Here is a 13,527-nt window from a genome sequence, read left to right on the forward strand (position 1 = left end):
TGTAAAATTTTAAAAGATGACTCTTTCAGACACTGTGTGGAAATATGGCTTCATCTTTTTTCAGGAGGTTTAAGTGGTTCCGTTTATGACATGAATGTAGAAAATGGTTGTATTTCCTAATTTTTCAAAAACAGGAACAACCTATTGACCCCGACGTGATTTGAACACGCAACCTTCTGATCTGGAGTCAGACGTGCTACCGTTGAGCCACGAAGTCAGCTGAAAGATAAGTGCTTGACAAGATTAAATCTGAATATTATTTGGTTCTTTACCATTAGATGTTCCAGAAAGTAACTACTTTTACGCACCATCATAAAACAACATAAACAAGGATGATTGAGCATCTTAATCTTAATATTCAGGGATTTCCAGTTTAAGATTAGAATCTAGAAATTATCATCTTTGTGATTCAATGAGTCAGGCACACGAATGTTACATCAAAAGATAAAGTTAGAAACATATCTCAGTTTATTTTTGCAATAACATTTCATTTAGAAAAATGCTTGTTTCATAAAGATTGGAAAATTTTTATATATCATTTGTATAGACTTTTTTATTCTTTTGGCCATACTCCAAAACTACAAAAACAAGAATGAGTTAACATATTGCTATTAGGAAGATAGGTTTACATTTCACATTCAGAATCTAGTTGAGGACCATGTTTCTTCATATATACAAAGACCAAATTGTTGGTGATGTTGAGGTGATTTTAAGTTATAATGGTCAGATCTGGATTCCCAAAAATTCTCGTCATCACAGTATTATTAAGAAGATTTCTTTATTGTAAAATTTTAAAAGATGACTCTTTCAGACACTGTGTGGAAATATGGCTTCAACTTTTTTCAGGAGGTTTAAGTGGTTCCGTTTATGACATGAATGTAGAAAATGGTTGAATTTTCTAATTTTTCAAAAACAGGAACAGACTATTGACGCCGACGTGATTTGAATACGCAACCTTTTGATCTGGAGTCAGACACGCTACCATTGCGCCATGAGGTCAGCTGAAAGATAAGTGTTTGACAATATTAAATCTGATTATTATTTGATTCTTTAGCATTAGATGTTCCAGAAAGTAACTACTTTTACGCACCATCATAAAACGACATAAACAAGGATGATTGAGCATCTTAATCTTAATATTCAGGGATTTCCAGTTTAAGATCGGAATCTAGAAATTATCATCTTTGTGATTCCATGAGTCAGGCACACGAATGTTACATCAAAAGATAAAGTTAGAAACATATGTCAGTTTATTTTTGCCAGGAATATTTCATTTAGAAAAATGCTTGTTTCATAAAGATTGGAACATTTTTCTATATCATTTGTATAGACTTTTTTTATTCTTTTAGCCATACTCCAAAACTACAAGAATGAGTTAACATATTGCTATTAGGAAGAAAGGTTTACATTTCTCATTCAGAATCTAGTTGAGGACCATGTTTCTTCATATATACAAAGACAAAATTGTTAGTGATGTTGAGGTGATTTTAAGTTATAATGGTCAGATCTGGATTCCCAAAAATTCTTGTCATCACAGTATTGTTCAGAAGATTTCTTTATTGTAAAATTTTAATAGATGACTCTTTCAGACACTGTGTGGAAATATGGCTTCAACTTTTTTCGTGAGGTTTAAGTAATTCCGTTTATGACATGAATGTAGAAAATGGTTGTATTTCCTAATTTTTCAAAAACAGAAACAGACGATTGACCACGACGTGATTTGAACGCGCAACCTTCTGATGTGGAGTCAGACGCGCTACCGTTGCGCCACGAGGTCAGCTGTAAGATAAGCGTTTGACAAGATTAAATCTGAATATTATTTGATTCTTTACTAGAGATGAGCGAACCGCTCCCGGTTTGGCTCGAGGTCGGTTCGCCGAACGGAGGCCCCGTTCGAGTTCGGTTCGTCGAACGTTCGACGAACCGAACTCGAACCGCATAGGAAACAATGGCAAGCATTCACAAACACATAAAAAACACCTAGAAAACACCCTCAAAGGTATTCAAAAGGTGACAAACAACTCACAACACAACACAAACACATGGGAAAGTGACAAGGACATATACTCATGCGAAAACAAAAGAGCAGGACAAGGAAAAAGATGAGACACAGATATAGGCATGGCACGCCCTTCTAAAATCATGTAAAACACCGCAAGGTGACTCCAAGCGGAGTCTCCCTTTTTTCCAAAAATTGGGCCACACAGACACTCTCCCCTTCAGTGGCAGCAGTTGTGCCCCAGTTGTACACTTCACATCTAGATTTGCATCGAGCACATTCAAAAATACGCCATTCTTAACCGTCCCCAGGATGACACCGGGGTAGGTAAAAGTCTTTGCTGAACCATGACTTGTTCATCTTGGCTCTTTTTAAAAAACACAGCAAGCAAGGGTTACTCCAAGCGGAGTCTCCCTTTTTTCCAAAAATTGGGCCCCACACACACCCACCCCTTCAGTGGCAGCAGTTGTGCCCCAGTTGTACACTTCACAGCTAGATTTGCATCAAGCACATTCAAAAATACGCCATAATTAACCGTCCCCAGGATGACACCGGGGTAGGTAGCAAAGTCTTTCCTGATCCCAGCTCTGTTCATCTTGGCTCCTTTTAAAAAACACATCAAGCAAGGGTTACTCCAAGCAGAGTTTCCCTTTTTTCCAAAAATTGGGCCCCAAACACACCCACCCCTTCAGTGGCAGCAGTTGTGCCCTAGTTGTACACTTCACAGCTAGATTTGCATCGAGCACATTCAAAAATACGCCATTCTTAACCGTCCCCAGGATGACACCGGGGTAGGTAAAAGTCTTTGCTGAACCATGACTTGTTCATCTTGGCTCCTTTTAAAAAACACAGCAAGCAAGGGTTACTCCAAGCGGAGTCTCCCTTTTTTCCAAAAATTGGGCCCCACACACACCCACCCCTTCAGTGGCAGCAGTTGTGCCCCAGTTGTACACTTCACAGCTAGATTTGCATCGAGCACATTCAAAAATACGCCATAATTAACCGTCCCCAGGATGACACCGGGGTAGGTAAAAGTCTTTGCTGAACCATGACTTGTTCATCTTAGCTCCTTTTAAAAAACACAGCAAGCAAGGGTTACTCCAAGCGGAGTCTCCCTTTTTTCCAAAAATTGGGCCCCACACACACCAACCCCTTCAGTGGCAGCACTTGTGCCCTAGTTGCAAACAGGATGTTTTGATTTGCATCAAGCACATTCCAAATCCACAAGCATTTACTCTCCCCAGGATGACACAGGGGTAGTAAATTCCTTCTGGATCCATGACTTGTTCATTTTGATGAACATCAGTCTGTCCACATTGTCACTGGACAGACGCGTGCGCTTATCTGTCAGCACACACCCAGCAGCACTGAAGACACGTTCAGAGACAACGCTGGCAGCTGGACACGACAAAATCTCCAAGGCGTAACTGGATAGCTCTGGCCATTTTTCTAGATTTGAAGCCCAAAATGAGCAAGGCTCCATTTGCAAAGTCATGGCATTGATGTTCATTTGGAGATACTCCTGTATCATCCTCTCCAGCCATTGACTATGTGTCAGACTTGTTGTCTCTGGTGGCCTTGCAAAGGAGGGTCTAAAAATATTATGAAAAGATTCCATAAAATTGCTGTTACCAGCACCAGATACGGTCCTACTGGTACGGGTAGACTGTTGAAGATGACGAGACCATCCCATGTTTGGCAAGTTACAACTGGGAGAATCACTACCTGCACCTGAACGGTTGTTTGGTGGAAAAGCCGAGCTAAGATCGAGTAACAGCTTCTGCTGATACTCCTGCATACGTGCGTCCCTTTCTATGGCTGGAATTATGTCACAAAATTTGGACTTGTACCGGCAATCTAATAGTGTTGCAATCCAGTTGTCATCATCACTTCTAATTTTGACAATACGAGGGTCATGTTGGAGGTAGTGCAACAAGAAGGCACTCATGTGTCTTGCGCAGCCATGCGGACCAAGTCCACGCTGTGTTTGTGGCATAGAGGTGCTAACCGTTCTTTCTTCCTCTGACATCTCCCCCCAACCTCTTTCAACAGAAATTTGACCAAGGTCTCCCTCATCCGCTGAGTCTTCCATGTCCATGGACAGTTCGTCCTCCATTTCTTCATGTTGTCCTGCACCTTCCTCAACATTTAGCCTGCTACCATGCGCCCTTGTTTATCCCTGTCCCCATGGTCCCATGCCTGCCGCGTTGGTGATGATGAACGTCTGGACCTTGGTAATGTTGTTGTCCCTTGCGCATATGAATCCTCCTGTAGTTCCTCCCCTTCCTGTTGTCCCACCCCCTGACTCCGAATAGTGTTTAGCGTGTGCTCCAGCATGTAAATGACTGGAATTGTCATGCTGATAATGGCATTGTCAGCGCTAAACATATTCGTCGCCATGTCGAAACTGTGCAGAAGGGTGCATAGGTCCTTGATCTGAGACCACTCCATCAGGGTGATCTGCCCCACCTCTGCATCTCGTTGGCCCGGGCTATACGTCATGACATATTGCACCAGGGCTCGGCGGTGCTGCCACAGTCGCTGTAACATGTGGAGAGTTGAATTCCAGCGTGTCGCCACATCGCATTTCAGGCGATGAACCGGCAGGCCGAAAGACTTCTGGAGCGATGCAAGTCGCTCAGCTGCGGCGCTTGAATGGCGGAAGTGAGCAGACAGTTTTCGTGCCCTGTTCAGAAGGCCATCTAGGCCAGGATAGTGTGTTAAAAATTGCTGGACAACAAGGTTCAACACGTGAGCCATACAAGGCACGTGTGTCACCTTGCCCAGGCGAAGGGCCGCACCCAGGTTTGCAGCATTGTCACGGCCTTACCAGGCTGCAGGTTGAGCGGAGACAACCATTTATTAAACTCGGACCGCAGAGCTGACCACAACTCCTCAGCTGTGTGACTCTTATTCCCAAGACATGTCAAGCTAAAGACCGCCTGATGCCGTTGCGCTCTGCTGCCAGCATAGTAATGAGGCGTGCGTGATTCCTTCTGCGCAGTGAGAACGCTGGTGGCCTGACCAGGCAGGCTTGGGGTGGAGGTGGAGGACCCAGATGAGGTGGAGGAGGCAGAAGCAGTGGCGCAACTTGGACAGACAGAGGATTGACACACAAGTCGTGGGGACGGCAAGACTTGTGCAGCAGACCCTTCAACATCTATCACCATAGTTACCCAGTGCCCAGTCAGCGACATGTAACGTCTCTGTCCATGCTTACTGGTCCAAGTATCGGTGGTGAAATGCACCCATTCACACACAGAGTTTCTCAAGGAAGCGGTGATGTTGTGTGCGACATGCTGGTGTAGCGCGGGCACACCTTTCTTAGAGAAGTAGTGGCGACTAGGCATATGGTACTGGGGCACAGCGACAGACATAAGGTCTCTAAAATCCTGTGTGTCCACCAGGCGGAAAGGCAGCATTTCGGTAGCCAAGAGCTTACAGAGGGATAGAGTCAACCTCTTAGCTTTGTCATGGGTCGCAGGAAGTGGCCTTTTATTTGACCACATCTGAGGGACAGAGATCTGGCTGCTGTGTGTAGACGGTGTTAAGTAGGGTGTCCCTGGAAAAATGCAGGTTTGTGAGGAAAGTGCAGGCGGAGACATGATGTTGCCTTCATCCAACGTTGGTGCTATCGATGTCTGAGAGAGCTGTACACACTCACTTGTTTCCCCTTCCAAACCAACTGACGACCTACCAAGCAAAGTGCCTGTTGGTGGAAGTTGTGCGTGGAAAAACAGGTGTGACAGCTGTCCCCACAGTCCTAGAAGATGAAGAGCGCGCGGATGCACTGGAAGGGGCAGGCGGTGGATGGTTCGCTCCACTAGGCCGCATTGCAGCAAGGTGAGCTTCCCACCGGGACATATGATATTTATTCATGTGACGATTCATGGAAGAAGTTGTCAAACTGCTGAGGTTTTGACCTCTACTAATAGAACCATGACAAATTTTACAGCTCACATAATTTGGGCGATCCTTTGCTATGTCAAAAAAGGACCAGGCTAGGCAAGGCTTAGAGGGCATGCGACCTGTTGATCCACCCCGACTAGTGCTCAGAGGCAGAGTGGTGGCTGAGAATGCAGTTGTAGACGTGCTACCAGTGCTCCGACTCTGTCCAGGAAGGCGCAAGGTAACTTCGTCATCAGTTGCATCCTCCTCCACCACCTCTGTTGACCTCCTCGAGTGCCTGACTGTGGGTTGACAGTAGGTGGGATCTAGAACTTCATCATCAATTGTTGTGTTTGCACTCCCCTCCCCCTCAGACTGAGCCTCTTCTTGCCCTGACCGAATATTTAAGTTGTCATCCCAATCGGGTATCTGCGTCTCATCTTCATCAGTATGTTCCTCATTGTCTATAACCACAGGTGTTACAGTTTGTGACAAAGGGTCAACATTATGCTCAGAAACTTGGTCCTCACGGCCTGAATCAGAGTCACAAAGGTTCTGGGCATCACTGCAGACCATTTCATGTTCTCTACTAACTGTAGTTTGGGAGCAGACCTCTGATTCCCAGGCTATAGTGTGACTGAACAGCTCTGCAGACTCAGTCATCTCAGTTCCACCATACTGTGCAGGGCTGATGGAGACTTCAGAGCTGGGAGAAAGCAAGTTTGATTGGGATGACAACTCAGAGGACTGCTGTTTTTTGGATGCGGTACTTGAAGTGGCTGAGAGGGCACTTGTTGGACCACTTGAGATCCATTCAAGCATTTTCCTTTTTTGGCCATCATCTACCTTTGTTCCTGTTGTTCGTGTCCGTAAAAAGGGGAGCACATCGGATTGTCCACAGTAAGTAGTAGACATCTTACTTTTGCTGGTAGATGGTCTATCTTCAGCAGATGATAATGGAGCTTTGCCACCTTCCCCACGGACAAAACCTTTTTTTCCTTTTCCACCATGCCTCTTCCCCTTTCCACCAGCATCTGTCATTTTGCCACTCATGTTGATTGCGACAAGATTGTGCACTGAAAATGTGGTAGTAAAAATTGAGAGGTGGTGTAGATTGCAGCGGTGGTCTAGCTTTATTAACAGCAGAATAATAAAGAATAAATATCCCTGACAATGCAACTACGGCCCTTAAACTGGCAGCATAAATTGCTAGTATAATGGATTAGTAACTATGAGTTGGAGTGTGCAATGCAGGCAGACGTGCTGCAAATGTCTTTGCACTAGTGTGACTAGACAAAAGTCCAATAGCCACGTTTAGGATGCCACTAGGTACACTGAGTGTTTGCTAGTATAATGGCTTAGTTATAATGAGTTGGAGTGTGCAATGCAGACAGACGTGCTGCAAATGTCTTTGCACTAGTGTGACTAGACAAAAGTCCAATAGCCACGTTTAGGATGCCACTACGTACACTGAGTGTTTGCTAGTATAATGGCTTAGTTATAATGAGTTGGAGTGTGCAATGCAGACAGACGTGCTGCAAATGTCTTTGCACTAGTGTGACTAGTCTAAAGTCCAATAGCCACGTTTAGGATGCCACTAGGTACACTGAGTGTTTGCTAGTATATTGGCTTAGTTATAATGAGTTGGAGTGTGCAATGCAGACAGACGTGCTGCAAATGTCTTTGCACTAGTGTGACTAGACAAAAGTCCAATAGCCACATTTAGGATGCCACTAGGTACACTGAGTGTTTGCTAGTATATTGGCTTAGTTATAATGAGTTGGAGTGTGCAATGCAGACAGACGTGCTGCAAATGTCTTTGCACTAGTGTGACTAGACAAAGGTCCAATAGCCACGTTTAGGATGCAACTAGGTACACTGAGTGTTTGCTAGTATAATGGCTTAGTTATAATGAGTTGGAGTGTGCAATGCAGACAGACGTGCTGCAAATGTCTTTGCACTAGTGTGACTAGACAAAAGTCCAATAGCCACGTTTAGGATGCCACTAGGTACACTGAGTGTTTGCTAGTATAATGGCATAGTTATAATGAGTTGGAGTGTGCAATGCAGACAGACGTGCTGCAAATGTCTTTGCACTAGTGTGACTAGACAAAAGTCCAATAGCCACGTTTAGGATGCCACTAGGTACACTGAGTGTTTGCTAGTATAATGGCATAGTTATAATGAGTTGGAGTTTGCAATGCAGACAGACGTGCTGCAAATGTCTTTGCACTAGTGTGACTAGACAAAAGTCCAATAGCCACGTTTAGGATGCCACTAGGTACACTGAGTGTTTGCTAGTATAATGGCTTAGTTATAATGAGTTGGAGTGTGCAATGCAGACAGACGTGCTGCAAATGTCTTTGCACTAGTGTGACTAGACAAAAGTCCAATAGCCACGTTTAGGATGCCACTAGGTACACTGAGTGCTAGTATAATGGCTTAGTTATAATAAGTTGGAGTGTGCAATGCAGACAGACGTGCTGCAAATGTCTTTGCACTAGTGTGACTAGACAAAAGTCCAATAGCCACGTTTAGGATGCCACTAGGTACACTGAGTGTTTGCTAGTATAATGGCTTAGTTATAATGAGTTGGAGTGTGCAATGCAGACAGACGTGCTGCAAATGTCTTTGCACTAGTGTGACTAGACAAAAGTCCAATAGCCACGTTAAGGATGCCACTAGGTACACTGAGTGTTTGCTAGTATAATAGCTTAGTTATAATGAGTTGGAGTGTGCAATGCAGACAGACGTGCTGCAAATGTCTTTGCACTAGTGGGACTAGACAAAAGTCCAATAGCCACGTTTAGGATGCCACTAGGTACACTGAGTGTTTGCTAGTATAATGGCTTAGTTATAATGAGTTGGAGTGTGCAATGCAGGCAGACGTGCTGCAAATGTCTTTGCACTAGTGTGACTAGACAAAAGTCCAATAGCCACGTTTAGGATGCCACTAGGTACACTGAGTGTTTGCTAGTATAATGGCTTAGTTATAATGAGTTGGAGTGTGCAATGCAGACAGACGTGCTGCAAATGTCTTTGCACTAGTGTGACTAGACAAAAGTCCAATAGCCACGTTTAGGATGCCACTAGGTACACTGAGTGTTTGCTAGTATAATGGCTTAGTTATAATGAGTTGGAGTGTGCAGAGGACAGAAGGGTACAGTGCCAGGGTTGTGGGGCTATGGGTAGAGGAAAGGAAGCCTGCCTTTCTATTCCCTCCTAATGGGGAAACGCAGCGATGAAATCCCTGACCTTAGCTACACAGACGCTGTGTCTGTTTTCAGGACCTGTCACCTATGGCTCTGACCCTGCCGGAACGAGCCCTTAAAAGGACTTATAGAAAGTGCTATCCCTAAGCTGTCCAGCGCTGTGTATGGAGTGCATACAGCAGTATCGGCGATAGGACAAAGGACGGAGCTGCGCCAGTGATGTCTGACACCATGGACGCAGAAGGCAGATAATGGCGTGCTGGAGGAAAATGTCCGGTTTTATAATGCAGGGACATGTGACATGGACATCCTATCACACATGCCGTTGCTTCTCTGGCTAAAAGTCCACTTAGCTGTGTGTGTCTGGGATTGGCTGACATGCTGGCCTGCCCCACAAGACGCGCGCGCTTAGGGAAGGAAGACAAGGAAAAAAAAAAAAAATGGCGTTCGCCATTATACAAACAGCAGTGATCTGAAGGCGCTGTTCACGCACACTATACACTGAAATTTCATAATAGTGTGAGTCACAGAGTGACTCACACTATTACAGCGGAAAGCCAGCTAGGAATTAGCTGTTTTTTTGCTGCTAGAACCATTATCGAACGTTTCTAGAACTATCGAGCTTTTGCAAAAAGCTCGAGTTCTAGTTCGATCTTGAACAGGCCCCAAAATGACTCGAGCCTAGAACTGGAGAACCTCGAACCTAGAACCGCGCTCAACTCTATTCTTTACCATTAGATGTTCCAGAAAGTAACTACTTTTACGCACCATCATAAAACGACATAAACAAGGATGATTGAGCATCTTAATCTTAATATTCAGGGATTTCCAGTTTAAGATCGTAATCTAGAAATGATCATCTTTGTGATTCCATGAGTCAGGCACACGAATGTTACATCAAAAGATAAAGTTAGAAACATATGTCAGTTTATTTTTGCCAGGAACATTTCATTTAGAAAAATGCTTGTTTCATAAAGATTGGAAATTTTTTATATATCATTTGTATAGACTTTTTTATTCTTTTAGCCATACTCCAAAACTACAAAAACAAGAATGAGTTAACATATTGCTATTAGGAAGAAAGGTTTACATTTCACATTCAGAATCTAGTTGAGGACCATGTTTCTTCATATATACAAAGACCAAATTGTTGGTAATGTTGAGGTGATTTTAAGTTATAATGGTCAGATCTGGATTCCAAAAAATTCTCGTCATCACAGTATTGTTCAGAAGATTTCTTTATTGTAAAATTTTAAAAGATGACTCTTTCAGACACTGTGTGGAAATATGGCTTCAACTTTTTTCAGGAGGTTTAAGTGGTTCCGTTTATGACATGAATGTAGAAAATGGTTGTATTTCCTAATTTTTTAATAACAGGAACAGACTATTGACCCCGACGTGCTTTGAACACACAACCTTCTGATCTGGAGTCAGACGTGCTACCTTTGCGCCACGAGGTCAGCTGAAATATAAGAGTTTGACAAGATTAAATCTGAATATTATTTGATTCTTTACCATTAGATGTTCCAGAAAGTAACTACTTTTACGCACCATCATAAAACGACATAAACGAGGATGATTGAGCATCTTAATCTTAATATTCAGGGATTTCCAGTTTAAGATCGGAATCTAGAAATTAACATCTTTGTGATTCCATGAGTCAGGCACACGAATGTTACATCAAAAGATAAAGTTAGAAACATATGTCAGATTATTATTGCCAGGAACATTTCATTTAGAAAAATGCTTGTTTCATAAAGATTGGAAAATTTTTATGTATCATTTGTATAGACTTTTTTATTCTTTTAGCCATACTCCAAAACTACAAAAACAAGAATGAGTTAACATATTGCTATTAGGAAGAAAGGTTTACATTTCACATTCAGAATCTAGTTGAGGACCATGTTTCTTCATATACACAAAGACCAAATTGTTGGTGATGTCGAGGTAGTTTTAAGTTATAATGGTCAGATCTGGATTCCCAAAAATTCTCGTCATCACAGTATTGTTCAGAAGATTTCTTTATTGTAAAATTTTAAAAGATGACTCTTTCAGACACTGTGTGGAAATATGGCTTCAACTTTTTTCAGGAGGTTTAAGTGGTTCCGTTTATGACATGAATGTAGAAAATGGTTGTATTTCCTAATTTTCAAAAACAGGAGCAGACTATTGACCCCGATATGATTTGAACATGCAACCTTCTGATCTGGAGTCAGACGCGCTACCGTTCTGCCACGACGTCAGCTGAAAAATAAGTGTTTGACAAGATTAAATCTGAATATTATTTGATTCTTTACCATTAGATGTTCCAGAAAGTAACTACTTTTACGCACCATCATAAAACGACATAAACAAGGATGATTGAGCATCTTAATATTCAGGGATTTCCAGTTTAAGATCGGAATCTAGAAATTATCATCTTTGTGATTCCATGAGTCAGGCACACGAATGTTACATCAAAAGATAAAGTTAGAAACATATGTCAGTTTATTTTTGCCTGGAACATTTCATTTAGAAAATTGCTTGCTTCATAAAGATTGGAAAATTTTTATATATCATTTGTATAGACTTTTTTATTCTTTTAGCCATACTCCAAAACTACAAAAACAAGAATGAGTTAACATATTGCTATTAGGAAGAAAGGTTTGCATTTCACATTCAGAATCTAGTTGAGGACCATGTTTCTTCATATATACAAAGACCAAGTTGTTGTTGATGTTGAGGTGATTTTAAGTTATAATGGTCAGATCTGGATTCCCAAAAATTCTCGTCATCACAGTATTGTTCAGAACATTTCTTTATTGTAAAATTTTAAAAGATGACTCTTTCAGACACTGTGTGGAAATATGGCATCAAATTTTTTCGGGAGGTTTAAGTGGTTCCGTTTATGACATGAATGTAGAAATCGGTTGTATTTCCTAATTTTTCAAAAACAGGAACAGACCCCGGCGTGCTTTGAACATGCAACCTTCTGATCTGGAGTCAGACGCGCTACCATCGCACCATAAGGACAGCTGAAAGACAAGCTTTTGACAAGATAAATCTCAATATTATTTGATTCTTTACCATTAGATGTTCCAGAAAGTAACTACTTTTACGCACCATCATAAAACGACATAAATGAGGATGATTTAGCATCTTAATCTTAATATTCAGGGATTTCCAATTTAAGATCGGAATATAGAAATTATCATCTTTGTGATTCCATGAGTCAGGCACACGAATGTTACATCAAAAGATAAAGTTAGAAACATATGTCAGTTTATTTTTGCCAGGAACATTTCATTTAGAAAAATGCTTGTTTCATAAAGATTGGAAAAATTTTATATATCATTTGTATAGACTTTTTAATTCTTTTAGCCATACTCCAAAACTACAAAAACAAGAATGAGTTAACATATTGCTATTAGGAAGAAAGGTTTACATTTCACATTCAGAATCTAGTTGAGGACCATGTTTCTTCATATACACAAAGACCAAATTGTTGGTGATGTTGAGGTGATTTTAAGTTATAATGGTCAGATCTGGATTCCCAAAAATTTTCGTCATCACAGTATTGTTCAGAAGATTTCTTTATTGTAAAATTTTAAAAGATGACTCTTTCAGACACTGTGTGGAAATATGGCTTCAACTTTTTTCAGGAGGTTTAAGTGGTTCCGTTTATGACATGAATGTAATAAATGGTTGTATTTCCTAATTTTTCAAAAACAGGAACAGACTATTGACACCGACGTGATTTGAACACGCAACCTTCTGATTTGGAGTCAGACGTGCTACCTTTGCGCCACGAGGTCAGGTGAAAGATAAGTGTTTGACAAGATTAAATCTGAATATTATTTGATTCTTTAGCATTAGATGTTCCAAAAAGTAACTACTTTTACGCACCATCATAAAACGACATAAACAAGGATGATTGAGCATCTTAATCTAAATATTCAGGGATTTCCAGTTTAAGATCGTAATCTAGACATGATCATCTTTGTGATTCCATGAGTCAGGCACACGAATGTTACAGCAAAAGATAAAATTAGAAACATATGTCAGTTTATTTTTGCCAGGAACATTTCATTTAGAAAAATGCTTGTTTCATAAAGATTGGAAATTTTTTATATATCATTTGTATAGACTTTTTTATTCTTTTAGCCATACTCCAAAACTACAAAAACAAGAATGTTTTAACATATTGCTATTAGGAAGAAAGGTTTACATTTCACATTCAGAATCTAGTTGAGGACCATGTTTCTTCATATATACAAAGACCAAATTGTTTGTGATGTTGAGGTGATTTTAAGTTATAATGGTCAGATCTGGATTCCCAAAAATTCTCGTCATCACAGTATTGTTCAGAAGATTTCTTTATTGTAAAATTTTAAAAGATGACTCTTTCAGACACTGTGTGGAAATATGGCTTCAACTTTTTTCAGGAGG

At 41.2% G+C, this 13,527-nt stretch overlaps 2 non-coding genes across 2 annotated transcripts; both read right to left on the minus strand.

Annotated features, from left to right (window-relative positions):
* Positions 1-1,705: 1,705 nt before the first annotated feature.
* On the minus strand, positions 1,706-1,777 carry TRNAW-CCA (transfer RNA tryptophan (anticodon CCA)). Its single transcript has one exon. It is a non-coding gene; the product is annotated as a tRNA-Trp (tRNA).
* Positions 1,778-12,821: 11,044 nt separating this feature from the next.
* TRNAW-CCA (transfer RNA tryptophan (anticodon CCA)) lies at positions 12,822-12,893 on the minus strand. The gene has a single exon. It is a non-coding gene; the product is annotated as a tRNA-Trp (tRNA).
* Positions 12,894-13,527: the final 634 nt, after the last annotated feature.

The sequence above is a fragment of the Anomaloglossus baeobatrachus genome, chromosome 4 (assembly GCF_048569485.1).
Source record: "Anomaloglossus baeobatrachus isolate aAnoBae1 chromosome 4, aAnoBae1.hap1, whole genome shotgun sequence".
Classification (NCBI taxonomy): domain Eukaryota; kingdom Metazoa; phylum Chordata; class Amphibia; order Anura; family Aromobatidae; genus Anomaloglossus; species Anomaloglossus baeobatrachus.